The sequence below is a fragment of the Trachurus trachurus genome, assembly GCF_905171665.1.
Source record: "Trachurus trachurus genome assembly, chromosome: 22".
In the NCBI taxonomy this organism is placed as follows: Eukaryota; Metazoa; Chordata; class Actinopteri; order Carangiformes; family Carangidae; genus Trachurus; species Trachurus trachurus.
The window spans coordinates 40,712-57,989 of NC_139907.1; positions in this window are offsets into that span (position 1 = coordinate 40,712).

The window sequence follows — 17,278 nt, forward strand, 5'->3', positions numbered from 1 at the left end:
TCTACCTTTATTTTGAAGGAGCTTTAATTCAAACATCTACCTTTATACTGAAGGAGCTTTAATACAAACATCTACCTTTATTTTGAAGGAGCTTAACACAGACATCTACCTTTATTTTGAAGGAGCTTTAATACAAACATCTACCTTTATACTGTATGGAGCTTTAAGTCAAACATCTACCTTTATTCTGAAGGAGCTTAACACAAACATCTACCATTATTTTGAAGGAGCTTTAACACAAACATCTACCTTTATTTTGAAAGAGCTTTAACACAAACATCTACCTCTATTTTGAAGGAGCTTAACACAGACATCTACCTTTATTTTGAAGGAGCTTTAATACAAACATCTACCTTTATTTTGAAGGAGCTTTAATACAAACATCTACCTTTATTTTGAAGGAGCTTTAATACAAACATCTACCTTTATTTTGAAAGAGCTTTAACACAAACATCTACCTTTATTTTGAAGGAGCTTTAATTCAAACATCTACCTTTATACTGAAGGAGCTTTAATACAAACATCTACCTTTATTTTGAAAGAGCTTTAACACAAACATCTACCTTTATTTTGAAGGAGCTTTAATTCAAACATCTACCTTTATACTGAAGGAGCTTTAATACAAACATCTACCTTTATTTTGAAGGAGCTTAACACAGACATCTACCTTTATTTTGAAGGAGCTTTAATACAAACATCTACCTTTATACTGTATGGAGCTTTAAGTCAAACATCTACCTTTATTCTGAAGGAGCTTAACACAAACATCTACCATTATTTTGAAGGAGCTTTAACACAAACATCTACCTTTATTTTGAAAGAGCTTTAACACAAACATCTACCTCTATTTTGAAGGAGCTTAACACAGACATCTACCTTTATTTTGAAGGAGCTTTAATACAAACATCTACCTTTATTTTGAAGGAGCTTTAATACAAACATCTACCTTTATTTTGAAGGAGCTTTAATACAAACATCTACCTTTATTTTGAAAGAGCTTTAACACAAACATCTACCTCTATTTTGAAGGAGCTTAACACAGACATCTACCTTTATTTTGAAGGAGCTTTAATACAAACATCTACCTTTATTTTGAAGGAGCTTTAACACAAACATCTACCTTTATTTTGAAGGAGCTTTAATTCAAACATCTACCTTTATACTGAAGGAGCTTTAATACAAACATCTACCTTTATTTTGAAAGAGCTTTAACAGAAACATCTACCTTTATTTTGAAAGAGCTTTAACACAAACATCTACCTCTATTTTGAAGGAGCTTAACACAGACATCTACCTTTATTTTGAAGGAGCTTTAATACAAACATCTACCTTTATTTTGAAAGAGCTTTAACACAAACATCTACCTTTATTTTGAAGGAGCTTTAATTCAAACATCTACCTTTATACTGAAGGAGCTTTAATACAAACATCTACCTTTATTTTGAAAGAGCTTTAACAGAAACATCTACCTTTATTTTGAAGGAGCTAAACACAGACATCTACCTTTATTTTGAAGGAGCTTTAATACAAACATTTACCTTTATACTGTATGGAGCTTTAAGTCAAACATCTACCTTTATTCTGAAGGAGCTTAACACAAACATCTACCTTTATTTTGAAGGAGCTTTAACACAAACATCTACCTTTATTTTGAAAGAGCTTTAACACAAACATCTACCTCTATTTTGAAGGAGCTTAACACAGACATCTACCTTTATTTTGAAGGAGCTTTAATACAAACATCTACCTTTATTTTGAAGGAGCTTTAATACAAACATCTACCTTTATTTTGAAGGAGCTTTAATACAAACATCTACCTTTATTTTGAAAGAGCTTTAACACAAACATCTACCTTTATTTTGAAGGAGCTTTAATTCAAACATCTACCTTTATACTGAAGGAGCTTTAATACAAACATCTACCTTTATTTTGAAGGAGCTTAACACAGACATCTACCTTTATTTTGAAGGAGCTTTAATACAAACATCTACCTTTATTTTGAAGGAGCTTTAATACAAACATCTACCTTTATTTTGAAGGAGCTTTAATACAAACATCTACCTTTATTTTAAAGGAGCTTAACACAGACATCTACCTTTATTTTGAAGGAGCTTTAATACAAACATCTACCTTTATTTTGAAGGAGCTTTAATACAAACATCTACCTTTATTTTGAAGGGGACACTAGGTACCTGTCTGTCCAGACTGGGGGACAGAGGACACTAGGTACCTGTCTGTCTGTCCAGACTGGGGGACAGAGGACACTTTGTACCTGTCTGTCTGTCCAGACTGGGGGACAGAGGACACTAGGTCTGTCTGTCTGTCCAGACTGGGGGACAGAGGACAGAGGACACTAGGTACCTGTCTGTCTGTCCAGACTGGGGGACAGAGGACACTTTGTACCTGTCTACCATAAGTTAGTGCCACTTAAGATTACAAGTAAAGCATACTTAATCAAGATATCTTTTTTAACTCAAAATATTTAGTCAACATTAATTAAAATTTTTGATGTAATCAGTTTCAACAATTTTTTTGAGTTAACTGAACTTATTAGGGTTTACAGTGTAAGAGGTCTAATGTTTTTTTTAATCATTGCTGTTCCATATATGCATTATTGACAAAGTTTTTCTGAAGAATTTTTTTATTGAGACCGGTTACTTTCATAATGGTCAATAACATATTCAAACCAACTCAGTCATGTTATAAGTCAATATCAATCTAAGATGATTTAACAGTACTTCCTTCAACACAGTAGCCAGGTTAAAAGTAGTAGACAGAGAACAGCAGTGCCACACAAACTTATCAAATATCAAAATCTTTATTTTCACCTTGAAAGAGATAACACATTTCATCAGAGGCAACAAGGAAAAGAAACTTACAAACTGTAGTAAACATATAACAACATTTCATATCAAAAAAGAAACTTAGAACAGCCATACAAATTTCATCCAAGGCAATTAGGTAAAAACAACATATCATATCAAAAAGAGACTAGGGTTAGGGTTAGGGTTAGGGTAACCCTATCTGTACAGTCTTTTTACCAATAAAGCCGTGTACGTTTAAGTTCCTGTGTGTGTGGGTGTGGAACTCTTCCGGACGCGTGTCCACAAACCAATGTCCATTCACGTGAGGTCGTTTGCATAATAATAATTATTTATTTACACATAAAGTCCAGGTAAGCACAGGATTGCTGCTCTCAGGTAAGTGTAATTCACACTGTTCAACACTCAATCACGGTAACTCACTTTGCGTGTCCTATGCACGGTTTTACACGTCTTTCCCAGCTTGACACGGTCTTGACACGGGCTTGACACGGGCTTGACACGGTCTTGACACGGGCTTGACACGGGCTTGACACGGTCAGAAAACTTTGTGCTCTCCTCCTCACACACACACCGGAGGCCAATTACACCCTCACCTATATCACCTTCACCCAACACAATACCCCCCCTGGTGGTCAAACAGAGAACAGGCAAAATGGCTCCTACACTATCTATCTATCTATCTATCTATCTATCTATCTATCTATCTATCTATCTATCTATCTATCTATCTATCTATCTATCTATCTATCTATCTATCTATCTATCTATCTATCTACGCTAAGCCTTTTGCCAGACCAGTGCAGAGGCAGAAAATGTCTCTTTTTCTCCACGTTTCTGTCTGCCTCAGACTGCGGGGCCCCTATCGCCGTGGTAACCACCTGGAGTTGCCGTGGTAACCAGGCCAGAGCTCGTTAACTTCATAAACAATCCACCTAGCTGGATTAAATGTTTGTAAACACAGACACACAGCTGCTCCGCCAGAAATGAAGCGGTGGTTCTACTCAGTGGAGCAGCAGAAGTAACAGGATGCAGAGCACTGAGCAGCATATTATTTCTGTTCTAATCAGCAGAAAACCATGGAAAACAGCTGGCTCTGGGGATTACTTTTCACTAATAAGATTGAACATTACTGTTGGTTGTATTTTGTGAATGGAATATTTATTTATTTATTTATTCTCTCTCCTCCCGCTCTCTCTCTCTGACCTGATATGAATTGATTCTCTGGTTTATATATTGATCAAAATTATGTTTCAAATGAATTATTACACTCGTACGCCGTGTAATAGGCGGGATAATGCTCAGTAAGTTATTGATTAAATGCACTGACACTAGTGAAACTATCAATTGCACCTACCAAACAGATACACTGAGTGGAGCGGGCGACCGGTCCAAGATGGCGGCCCCACCGCTCGTCAGCGCCAATAGGCCCAGCGTTCGATGCGGCGTCTACTCTTTATATGTCTATAGTCACACACACACACACACACACACACACACACACACACACACACACACACACACACACACACACACACACACACACACACACACACACACACACAGGTAACCTAATGTGATTACAGCTCCTCCATATCAGTGCTTATAAAAAGATGATCATGTGTCTGTCTGATCAGCTCTGTCTTGACCTTAAGATCGTTAACACAAACATCTACCTTTATTTTGAAGGAGCATTAACACAAACATCTACTTTTATACTGAAGGAGTTTTAATTCAAACATCTACCTTTATTTTGAAAGAGCTTTAACACAAACATCTACCTTTATTTTGAAGGAGCTTTAACACAAACATCTACCTTTATTTTGAAGGAGCTTTAATACAAACATCTACCTTTATACTGTATGGAGCTTTAACACAAACATATACCTTTATTTTGAAGGAGCTTTAATACAAACATCTACCTTTATACTGAAGGAGCTTTAATACAAACATCTACCTTTATACTGTATGGAGCTTTAAGTCAAACATCTACCTTTATTCTGAAGGAGCTTAACACAAACATCTACCTTTATTTTGAAGGAGCTTTAATACAAACATCTACCTTTATTTTGAAGGAGCTTTAATACAAACATCTACCTTTATACTGTATGGAGCTTTAACACAAACATATACCTTTATTTTGAAGGAGCTTTAATACAAACATCTACCTTTATACTGAAGGAGCTTTAATACAAACATCTACCTTTATTTTGAAAGAGCTTTAACAGAAACATCTACCTTTATTTTGAAGGAGCTTAACACAGACATCTACCTTTATTTTGAAGGAGCTTTAATACAAACATCTACCTTTATTTTGAAGGAGCTTTAATACAAACATCTACCTTTATTTTGAAAGAGCTTTAACAGAAACATCTACCTTTATTTTGAAAGAGCTTTAACACAAACATCTACCTTTATTTTGAAGGAGCTTTAATTCAAACATCTACCTTTATACTGAAGGAGCTTTAATACAAACATCTACCTTTATTTTGAAAGAGCTTTAACAGAAACATCTACCTTTATTTTGAAAGAGCTTTAACACAAACATCTACCTTTATTTTGAAGGAGCTTTAACACAAACATCTACCTCTATTTTGAAGGAGCTTAACACAGACATCTACCTTTATTTTGAAGGAGCTTTAATACAAACATCTACCTTTATTTTGAAGGAGCTTTAATACAAACATCTACCTTTATTTTGAAGGAGCTTTAATACAAACATCTACCTTTATACTGAAGGAGCTTTAATACAAACATCTACCTTTATTTTGAAAGAGCTTTAACAGAAACATCTACCTTTATTTTGAAAGAGCTTTAACACAAACATCTACCTCTATTTTGAAGGAGCTTAACACAGACATCTACCTTTATTTTGAAGGAGCTTTAATACAAACATCTACCTTTATTTTGAAAGAGCTTTAACACAAACATCTACCTTTATTTTGAAGGAGCTTTAATTCAAACATCTACCTTTATACTGAAGGAGCTTTAATACAAACATCTACCTTTATTTTGAAAGAGCTTTAACAGAAACATCTTCCTTTATTTTGAAGGAGCTAAACACAGACATCTACCTTTATTTTGAAGGAGCTTTAATACAAACATCTACCTTTATACTGTATGGAGCTTTAAGTCAAACATCTACCTTTATTCTGAAGGAGCTTAACACAAACATCTACCTTTATTTTGAAGGAGCTTTAACACAAACATCTACCTTTATTTTGAAAGAGCTTTAACACAAACATCTACCTCTATTTTGAAGGAGCTTAACACAGACATCTACCTTTATTTTGAAGGAGCTTTAATACAAACATCTACCTTTATTTTGAAGGAGCTTTAATACAAACATCTACCTTTATTTTGAAGGAGCTTTAATACAAACATCTACCTTTATTTTGAAAGAGCTTTAACACAAACATCTACCTTTATTTTGAAGGAGCTTTAATTCAAACATCTACCTTTATACTGAAGGAGCTTTAATACAAACATCTACCTTTATTTTGAAGGAGCTTAACACAGACATCTACCTTTATTTTGAAGGAGCTTTAATACAAACATCTACCTTTATTTTGAAGGAGCTTAACACAGACATCTACCTTTATTTTGAAGGAGCTTTAATACAAACATCTACCTTTATTTTGAAGGAGCTTTAATACAAACATCTACCTTTATTTTGAAGGAGCTTTAATACAAACATCTACCTTTATTTTGAAAGAGCTTTAACACAAACATCTACCTTTATTTTGAAGAGCTTTAACACAAACATCTACCTCTATTTTGAAGGAGCTTAACACAGACATCTACCTTTATTTTGAAGGAGCTTTAATACAAACATCTACCTTTATTTTGAAGGAGCTTTAACACAAACATCTACCTTTATTTTGAAGGAGCTTTAATTCAAACATCTACCTTTATTCTGAAGGAGCTTTAATACAAACATCTACCTTTATTTTGAAGGAGCTTAACACAGACATCTACCTTTATTTTGAAGGAGCTTTAATACAAACATCTACCTTTATTCTGAAGGAGCTTTAACACAAACATCTACCTTTATTTTGAAGGAGCTTTAACACAAACATCTACCTTTATTTTGAAGGAGCTTTAATACAAACATCTACCTTTATTTTGAAGGAGCTTAACACAGACATCTACCTTTATTTTGAAGGAGCTTTAATACAAACATCTACCTTTATTTTGAAGGAGCTTTAATACAAACATCTACCTTTATTTTGAAGGAGCTTTAATACAAACATCTACCTTTATTTTGAAAGAGCTTTAACACAAACATCTACCTTTATTTTGAAGGAGCTTTAATTCAAACATCTACCTTTATACTGAAGGAGCTTTAATACAAACATCTACCTTTATTTTGAAGGAGCTTAACACAAACATCTACCTTTATTTTGAAGGAGCTTTAATACAAACATCTACCTTTATACTGATGGAGCTTTAAGTCAAACATCTACCTTTATTCTGAAGGAGCTTAACACAAACATCTACCATTATTTTGAAGGAGCTTTAACACAAACATCTACCTTTATTTTGAAGGAGCTTTAACACAAACATCTACCTCTATTTTGAAGGAGCTTAACACAGACATCTACCTTTATTTTGAAGGAGCTTTAATACAAACATCTACCTTTATTTTGAAGGAGCTTTAATACAAACATCTACCTTTATTTTGAAGGAGCTTTAATACAAACATCTACCTTTATTTTGAAAGAGCTTTAACACAAACATCTACCTTTATTTTGAAGGAGCTTTAATTCAAACATCTACCTTTATACTGAAGGAGCTTTAATACAAACATCTACCTTTATTTTGAAAGAGCTTTAACACAAACATCTACCTTTATTTTGAAGGAGCTTTAATTCAAACATCTACCTTTATACTGAAGGAGCTTTAATACAAACATCTACCTTTATTTTGAAGGAGCTTAACACAGACATCTACCTTTATTTTGAAGGAGCTTTAATACAAACATCTACCTTTATACTGTATGGAGCTTTAAGTCAAACATCTACCTTTATTCTGAAGGAGCTTAACACAAACATCTACCATTATTTTGAAGGAGCTTTAACACAAACATCTACCTTTATTTTGAAAGAGCTTTAACACAAACATCTACCTCTATTTTGAAGGAGCTTAACACAGACATCTACCTTTATTTTGAAGGAGCTTTAATACAAACATCTACCTTTATTTTGAAGGAGCTTTAATACAAACATCTACCTTTATTTTGAAGGAGCTTTAATACAAACATCTACCTTTATTTTGAAAGAGCTTTAACACAAACATCTACCTCTATTTTGAAGGAGCTTAACACAGACATCTACCTTTATTTTGAAGGAGCTTTAATACAAACATCTACCTTTATTTTGAAGGAGCTTTAACACAAACATCTACCTTTATTTTGAAGGAGCTTTAATTCAAACATCTACCTTTATACTGAAGGAGCTTTAATACAAACATCTACCTTTATTTTGAAAGAGCTTTAACAGAAACATCTACCTTTATTTTGAAAGAGCTTTAACACAAACATCTACCTCTATTTTGAAGGAGCTTAACACAGACATCTACCTTTATTTTGAAGGAGCTTTAATACAAACATCTACCTTTATTTTGAAAGAGCTTTAACACAAACATCTACCTTTATTTTGAAGGAGCTTTAATTCAAACATCTACCTTTATACTGAAGGAGCTTTAATACAAACATCTACCTTTATTTTGAAAGAGCTTTAACAGAAACATCTACCTTTATTTTGAAGGAGCTAAACACAGACATCTACCTTTATTTTGAAGGAGCTTTAATACAAACATTTACCTTTATACTGTATGGAGCTTTAAGTCAAACATCTACCTTTATTCTGAAGGAGCTTAACACAAACATCTACCTTTATTTTGAAGGAGCTTTAACACAAACATCTACCTTTATACTGTATGGAGCTTTAACACAAACATCTACCTCTATTTTGAAGGAGCTTAACACAGACATCTACCTTTATTTTGAAGGAGCTTTAATACAAACATCTACCTTTATTTTGAAGGAGCTTTAATACAAACATCTACCTTTATTTTGAAGGAGCTTTAATACAAACATCTACCTTTATTTTGAAAGAGCTTTAACACAAACATCTACCTTTATTTTGAAGGAGCTTTAATTCAAACATCTACCTTTATACTGAAGGAGCTTTAATACAAACATCTACCTTTATTTTGAAGGAGCTTAACACAGACATCTACCTTTATTTTGAAGGAGCTTTAATACAAACATCTACCTTTATTTTGAAGGAGCTTTAATACAAACATCTACCTTTATTTTGAAGGAGCTTTAATACAAACATCTACCTTTATTTTAAAGGAGCTTAACACAGACATCTACCTTTATTTTGAAGGAGCTTTAATACAAACATCTACCTTTATTTTGAAGGAGCTTTAATACAAACATCTACCTTTATTTTGAAGGGGACACTAGGTACCTGTCTGTCCAGACTGGGGGACAGAGGACACTAGGTACCTGTCTGTCTGTCCAGACTGTGGGACAGAGGACACTTTGTACCTGTCTGTCTGTCCAGACTGGGGGACAGAGGACACTAGGTCTGTCTGTCTGTCCAGACTGGGGGACAGAGGACAGAGGACACTAGGTACCTGTCTGTCTGTCCAGACTGGGGGACAGAGGACACTTTGTACCTGTCTACCATAAGTTAGTGCCACTTAAGATTACAAGTAAAGCATACTTAATCAAGATATCTTTTTTAACTCAAAATATTTAGTCAACATTAATTAAAATTTTTGATGTAATCAGTTTCAACAATTTTTTTGAGTTAACTGAACTTATTAGGGTTTACAGTGTAAGAGGTCTAATGTTTTTTTTAATCATTGCTGTTCCATATATGCATTATTGACAAAGTTTTTCTGAAGAATTTTTTTATTGAGACCGGTTACTTTCATAATGGTCAATAACATATTCAAACCAACTCAGTCATGTTATAAGTCAATATCAATCTAAGATGATTTAACAGTACTTCATTCAACACAGTAGCCAGGTTAAAAGTAGTAGACAGAGAACAGCAGTGCCACACAAACTTATCAAATATCAAAATCTTTATTTTCACCTTGAAAGAGATAACACATTTCATCAGAGGCAACAAGGAAAAGAAACTTACAAACTGTAGTAAACATATAACAACATTTCATATCAAAAAAGAAACTTAGAACAGCCATACAAATTTCATCCAAGGCAATTAGGTAAAAACAACATATCATATCAAAAAGAGACTAGGGTTAGGGTTAGGGTTAGGGTAACCCTATCTGTACAGTCTTTTTACCAATAAAGCCGTGTACGTTTAAGTTCCTGTGTGTGTGGGTGTGGAACTCTTCCGGACGCGTGTCCACAAACCAATGTCCATTCACGTGAGGTCGTTTGCATAATAATAATTATTTATTTACACATAAAGTCCAGGTAAGCACAGGATTGCTGCTCTCAGGTAAGTGTAATTCACACTGTTCAACACTCAATCACGGTAACTCACTTTGCGTGTCCTATGCACGGTTTTACACGTCTTTCCCAGCTTGACACGGTCTTGACACGGGCTTGACACGGGCTTGACACGGGCTTGACACGGGCTTGACACGGGCTTGACACGGTCAGAAAACTTTGTGCTCTCCTCCTCACACACACACCGGAGGCCAATTACACCCTCACCTATATCACCTTCACCCAACACAATACCCCCCCTGGTGGTCAAACAGAGAACAGGCAAAATGGCTCCTACACTATCTATCTATCTATCTATCTATCTATCTATCTATCTATCTATCTATCTATCTATCTATCTATCTATCTATCTATCTATCTATCTATCTACGCTAAGCCTTTTGCCAGACCAGTGCAGAGGCAGAAAATGTCTCTTTTTCTCCACGTTTCTGTCTGCCTCAGACTGCGGGGCCCCTATCGCCGTGGTAACCACCTGGAGTTGCCGTGGTAACCAGGCCAGAGCTCGTTAACTTCATAAACAATCCACCTAGCTGGATTAAATGTTTGTAAACACAGACACACAGCTGCTCCGCCAGAAATGAAGCGGTGGTTCTACTCAGTGGAGCAGCAGAAGTAACAGGATGCAGAGCACTGAGCAGCATATTATTTCTGTTCTAATCAGCAGAAAACCATGGAAAACAGCTGGCTCTGGGGATTACTTTTCACTAATAAGATTGAACATTACTGTTGGTTGTATTTTGTGAATGGAATATTTATTTATTTATTTATTCTCTCTCCTCCCTCTCTCTCTCTCTGACCTGATATGAATTGATTCTCTGGTTTATATATTGATCAAAATTATGTTTCAAATGAATTATTACACTCGTACGCCGTGTAATAGGCGGGATAATGCTCAGTAAGTTATTGATTAAATGCACTGACACTAGTGAAACTATCAATTGCACCTACCAAACAGATACACTGAGTGGAGCGGGCGACCGGTCCAAGATGGCGGCCCCACCGCTCGTCAGCGCCAATAGGCCCAGCGTTCGATGCGGCGTCTACTCTTTATATGTCTATGGTCACACACACACACACACACACACACACACACACACACACACACACACACACACACACACACACACACACACACACACACACACACACACACACACACACAGGTAACCTAATGTGATTACAGCTCCTCCATATCAGTGCTTATAAAAAGATGATCATGTGTCTGTCTGATCAGCTCTGTCTTGACCTTAAGATCGTTAACACAAACATCTACCTTTATTTTGAAGGAGCATTAACACAAACATCTACTTTTATACTGAAGGAGTTTTAATTCAAACATCTACCTTTATTTTGAAAGAGCTTTAACACAAACATCTACCTTTATACTGAAGGAGCTTTAACACAAACATCTACCTTTATTTTGAAGGAGCTTTAATACAAACATCTACCTTTATACTGTATGGAGCTTTAACACAAACATATACCTTTATTTTGAAGGAGCTTTAATACAAACATCTACCTTTATACTGAAGGAGCTTTAATACAAACATCTACCTTTATACTGTATGGAGCTTTAAGTCAAACATCTACCTTTATTCTGAAGGAGCTTAACACAAACATCTACCTTTATTTTGAAGGAGCTTTAATACAAACATCTACCTTTATTTTGAAGGAGCTTTAATACAAACATCTACCTTTATACTGTATGGAGCTTTAACACAAACATATACCTTTATTTTGAAGGAGCTTTAATACAAACATCTACCTTTATACTGAAGGAGCTTTAATACAAACATCTACCTTTATTTTGAAAGAGCTTTAACAGAAACATCTACCTTTATTTTGAAGGAGCTTAACACAGACATCTACCTTTATTTTGAAGGAGCTTTAATACAAACATCTACCTTTATTTTGAAGGAGCTTTAATACAAACATCTACCTTTATTTTGAAAGAGCTTTAACAGAAACATCTACCTTTATTTTGAAAGAGCTTTAACACAAACATCTACCTTTATTTTGAAGGAGCTTTAATTCAAACATCTACCTTTATACTGAAGGAGCTTTAATACAAACATCTACCTTTATTTTGAAAGAGCTTTAACAGAAACATCTACCTTTATTTTGAAAGAGCTTTAACACAAACATCTACCTTTATTTTGAAGGAGCTTTAACACAAACATCTACCTCTATTTTGAAGGAGCTTAACACAGACATCTACCTTTATTTTGAAGGAGCTTTAATACAAACATCTACCTTTATTTTGAAGGAGCTTTAATACAAACATCTACCTTTATTTTGAAGGAGCTTTAATACAAACATCTACCTTTATACTGAAGGAGCTTTAATACAAACATCTACCTTTATTTTGAAAGAGCTTTAACAGAAACATCTACCTTTATTTTGAAAGAGCTTTAACACAAACATCTACCTCTATTTTGAAGGAGCTTAACACAGACATCTACCTTTATTTTGAAGGAGCTTTAATACAAACATCTACCTTTATTTTGAAAGAGCTTTAACACAAACATCTACCTTTATTTTGAAGGAGCTTTAATTCAAACATCTACCTTTATACTGAAGGAGCTTTAATACAAACATCTACCTTTATTTTGAAAGAGCTTTAACAGAAACATCTTCCTTTATTTTGAAGGAGCTAAACACAGACATCTACCTTTATTTTGAAGGAGCTTTAATACAAACATCTACCTTTATACTGTATGGAGCTTTAAGTCAAACATCTACCTTTATTCTGAAGGAGCTTAACACAAACATCTACCTTTATTTTGAAGGAGCTTTAACACAAACATCTACCTTTATTTTGAAAGAGCTTTAACACAAACATCTACCTCTATTTTGAAGGAGCTTAACACAGACATCTACCTTTATTTTGAAGGAGCTTTAATACAAACATCTACCTTTATTTTGAAGGAGCTTTAATACAAACATCTACCTTTATTTTGAAGGAGCTTTAATACAAACATCTACCTTTATTTTGAAAGAGCTTTAACACAAACATCTACCTTTATTTTGAAGGAGCTTTAATTCAAACATCTACCTTTATACTGAAGGAGCTTTAATACAAACATCTACCTTTATTTTGAAGGAGCTTAACACAGACATCTACCTTTATTTTGAAGGAGCTTTAATACAAACATCTACCTTTATTTTGAAGGAGCTTAACACAGACATCTACCTTTATTTTGAAGGAGCTTTAATACAAACATCTACCTTTATTTTGAAGGAGCTTTAATACAAACATCTACCTTTATTTTGAAGGAGCTTTAATACAAACATCTACCTTTATTTTGAAAGAGCTTTAACACAAACATCTACCTCTATTTTGAAGGAGCTTAACACAAACATCTACCTTTATTTTGAAGGAGCTTAACACAACATCTACCTTTATTTTGAAGGAGCTTTAACACAAACATCTACCTTTATTTTGAAGAGCTTTAACACAAACATCTACCTTTATTTTGAAGGAGCTTTAATACAAACATCTACCTTTATTTTGAAGGAGCTTTAATACAAACATCTACCTTTATTTTGAAGGAGCTTTAATACAAACATCTACCTTTATTTTGAAGGAGCTTTAATACAAACATCTACCTTTATTTTGAAGGAGCTTTAACACAAACATCTACCTTTATTTTGAAGGAGCTTTAACACAAACATCTACCTTTATTTTGAAGGAGCTTTAATACAAACATCTACCTTTATTTTGAAGGAGCTTAACACAGACATCTACCTTTATTTTGAAGGAGCTTTAATACAAACATCTACCTTTATTTTGAAGGAGCTTTAATACAAACATCTACCTTTATTTTGAAGGAGCTTTAATACAAACATCTACCTTTATTTTGAAGGAGCTTTAACACAAACATCTACCTTTATTTTGAAGGAGCTTTAATACAAACATCTACCTTTATTTGAAGGAGCTTTAATACAAACATCTACCTTTATTTTGAAGGAGCTTAACACAAACATCTACCTTTATTTTGAAGGAGCTTTAATACAAACATCTACCTTTATACTGAAGGAGCTTTAAGTCAAACATCTACCTTTATTCTGAAGGAGCTTAACACAAACATCTACCTTTATTTTGAAGGAGCTTTAACACAAACATCTACCTTTATTTTGAAGAGCTTTAACACAAACATCTACCTCTATTTTGAAGGAGCTTAACACAGACATCTACCTTTATTTTGAAGGAGCTTTAATACAAACATCTACCTTTATTTTGAAGGAGCTTTAATACAAACATCTACCTTTATTTTGAAGGAGCTTTAATACAAACATCTACCTTTATTTTGAAAGAGCTTTAACACAAACATCTACCTTTATTTTGAAGGAGCTTTAATTCAAACATCTACCTTTATACTGAAGGAGCTTTAATACAAACATCTACCTTTATTTTGAAAGAGCTTTAACACAAACATCTACCTTTATTTTGAAGGAGCTTTAATTCAAACATCTACCTTTATACTGAAGGAGCTTTAATACAAACATCTACCTTTATTTTGAAGGAGCTTAACACAGACATCTACCTTTATTTTGAAGGAGCTTTAATACAAACATCTACCTTTATACTGTATGGAGCTTTAAGTCAAACATCTACCTTTATTCTGAAGGAGCTTAACACAAACATCTACCATTATTTTGAAGGAGCTTTAACACAAACATCTACCTTTATTTTGAAAGAGCTTTAACACAAACATCTACCTCTATTTTGAAGGAGCTTAACACAGACATCTACCTTTATTTTGAAGGAGCTTTAATACAAACATCTACCTTTATTTTGAAGGAGCTTTAATACAAACATCTACCTTTATTTTGAAGGAGCTTTAATACAAACATCTACCTTTATTTTGAAAGAGCTTTAACACAAACATCTACCTTATTTTGAAGGAGCTTAACACAGACATCTACCTTTATTTTGAAGGAGCTTTAATACAAACATCTACCTTTATTTTGAAGGAGCTTTAACACAAACATCTACCTTTATTTTGAAGGAGCTTTAATTCAAACATCTACCTTTATACTGAAGGAGCTTTAATACAAACATCTACCTTTATTTTGAAAGAGCTTTAACAGAAACATCTACCTTTATTTTGAAAGAGCTTTAACACAAACATCTACCTCTATTTTGAAGGAGCTTAACACAGACATCTACCTTTATTTTGAAGGAGCTTTAATACAAACATCTACCTTTATTTTAAAGAACTTTAACACAAACATCTACCTTTATTTTGAAGGAGCTTTAATTCAAACATCTACCTTTATACTGAAGGAGCTTTAATACAAACATCTACCTTTATTTTGAAAGAGCTTTAACAGAAACATCTACCTTTATTTTGAAGGAGCTAAACACAGACATCTACCTTTATTTTGAAGGAGCTTTAATACAAACATCTACCTTTATTTTGAAGGAGCTTTAAACAAACATCTACCTTTATTTTGAAGGAGCTTTAATACAAACATCTACCTTTATTTTGAAGGAGCTTTAACACAAACATCTACCTTTATTTTGAAAGAGCTTTAACACAAACATCTACCTTTATTTTGAAAGAGCTTTAACACAAACATCTACCTTTATTTTGAAGGAGCTTAATACAAACATCTACCTTTATTTTGAAGGAGCTTTAATACAAACATCTACCTTTATTTTGAAAGAGCTTTAACACAAACATCTACCTTTATTTTGAAGGAGCTTTAATTCAAACATCTACCTTTATACTGAAGGAGCTTTAATACAAACATCTACCTTTATTTTGAAGGAGCTTAACACAGACATCTACCTTTATTTTGAAGGAGCTTTAATACAAACATCTACCTTTATACTGTATGGAGCTTTAAGTCAAACATCTACCTTTATTCTGAAGGAGCTTAACACAAACATCTACCTTTATTTTGAAGGAGCTTTAACACAAACATCTACCTTTATTTTGAAAGAGCTTTAACACAAACATCTACCTCTATTTTGAAGGAGCTTAACACAGACATCTACCTTTATTTTGAAGGAGCTTTAATACAAACATCTACCTTTATTTTGAAGGAGCTTTAATACAAACATCTACCTTTATTTTGAAGGAGCTTTAATACAAACATCTACCTTTATTTTGAAAGAGCTTTAACACAAACATCTACCTCTATTTTGAAGGAGCTTAACACAGACATCTACCTTTATTTTGAAGGAGCTTTAATACAAACATCTACCTTTATTTTGAAGGAGCTTTAACACAAACATCTACCTTTATTTTGAAGGAGCTTTAATTCAAACATCTACCTTTATACTGAAGGAGCTTTAATACAAACATCTACCTTTATTTTGAAAGAGCTTTAACAGAAACATCTACCTTTATTTTGAAAGAGCTTTAACACAAACATCTACCTCTATTTTGAAGGAGCTTAACACAGACATCTACCTTTATTTTGAAGGAGCTTTAATACAAACATCTACCTTTATTTTGAAAGAGCTTTAACACAAACATCTACCTTTATTTTGAAGGAGCTTTAATTCAAACATCTACCTTTATACTGAAGGAGCTTTAATACAAACATCTACCTTTATTTTGAAAGAGCTTTAACAGAAACATCTACCTTTATTTTGAAGGAGCTAAACACAGACATCTACCTTTATTTTGAAGGAGCTTTAATACAAACATTTACCTTTATACTGTATGGAGCTTTAAGTCAAACATCTACCTTTATTCTGAAGGAGCTTAACACAAACATCTACCTTTATTTTGAAGGAGCTTTAACACAAACATCTACCTTTATTTTGAAGAGCTTTAACACAAACATCTACCTCTATTTTGAAGGAGCTTAACACAGACATCTACCTTTATTTTGAAGGAGCTTTAATACAAACATCTACCTTTATTTTGAAGGAGCTTTAATACAAACATCTACCTTTATTTTGAAGGAGCTTTAATACAAACATCTACCTTTATTTTGA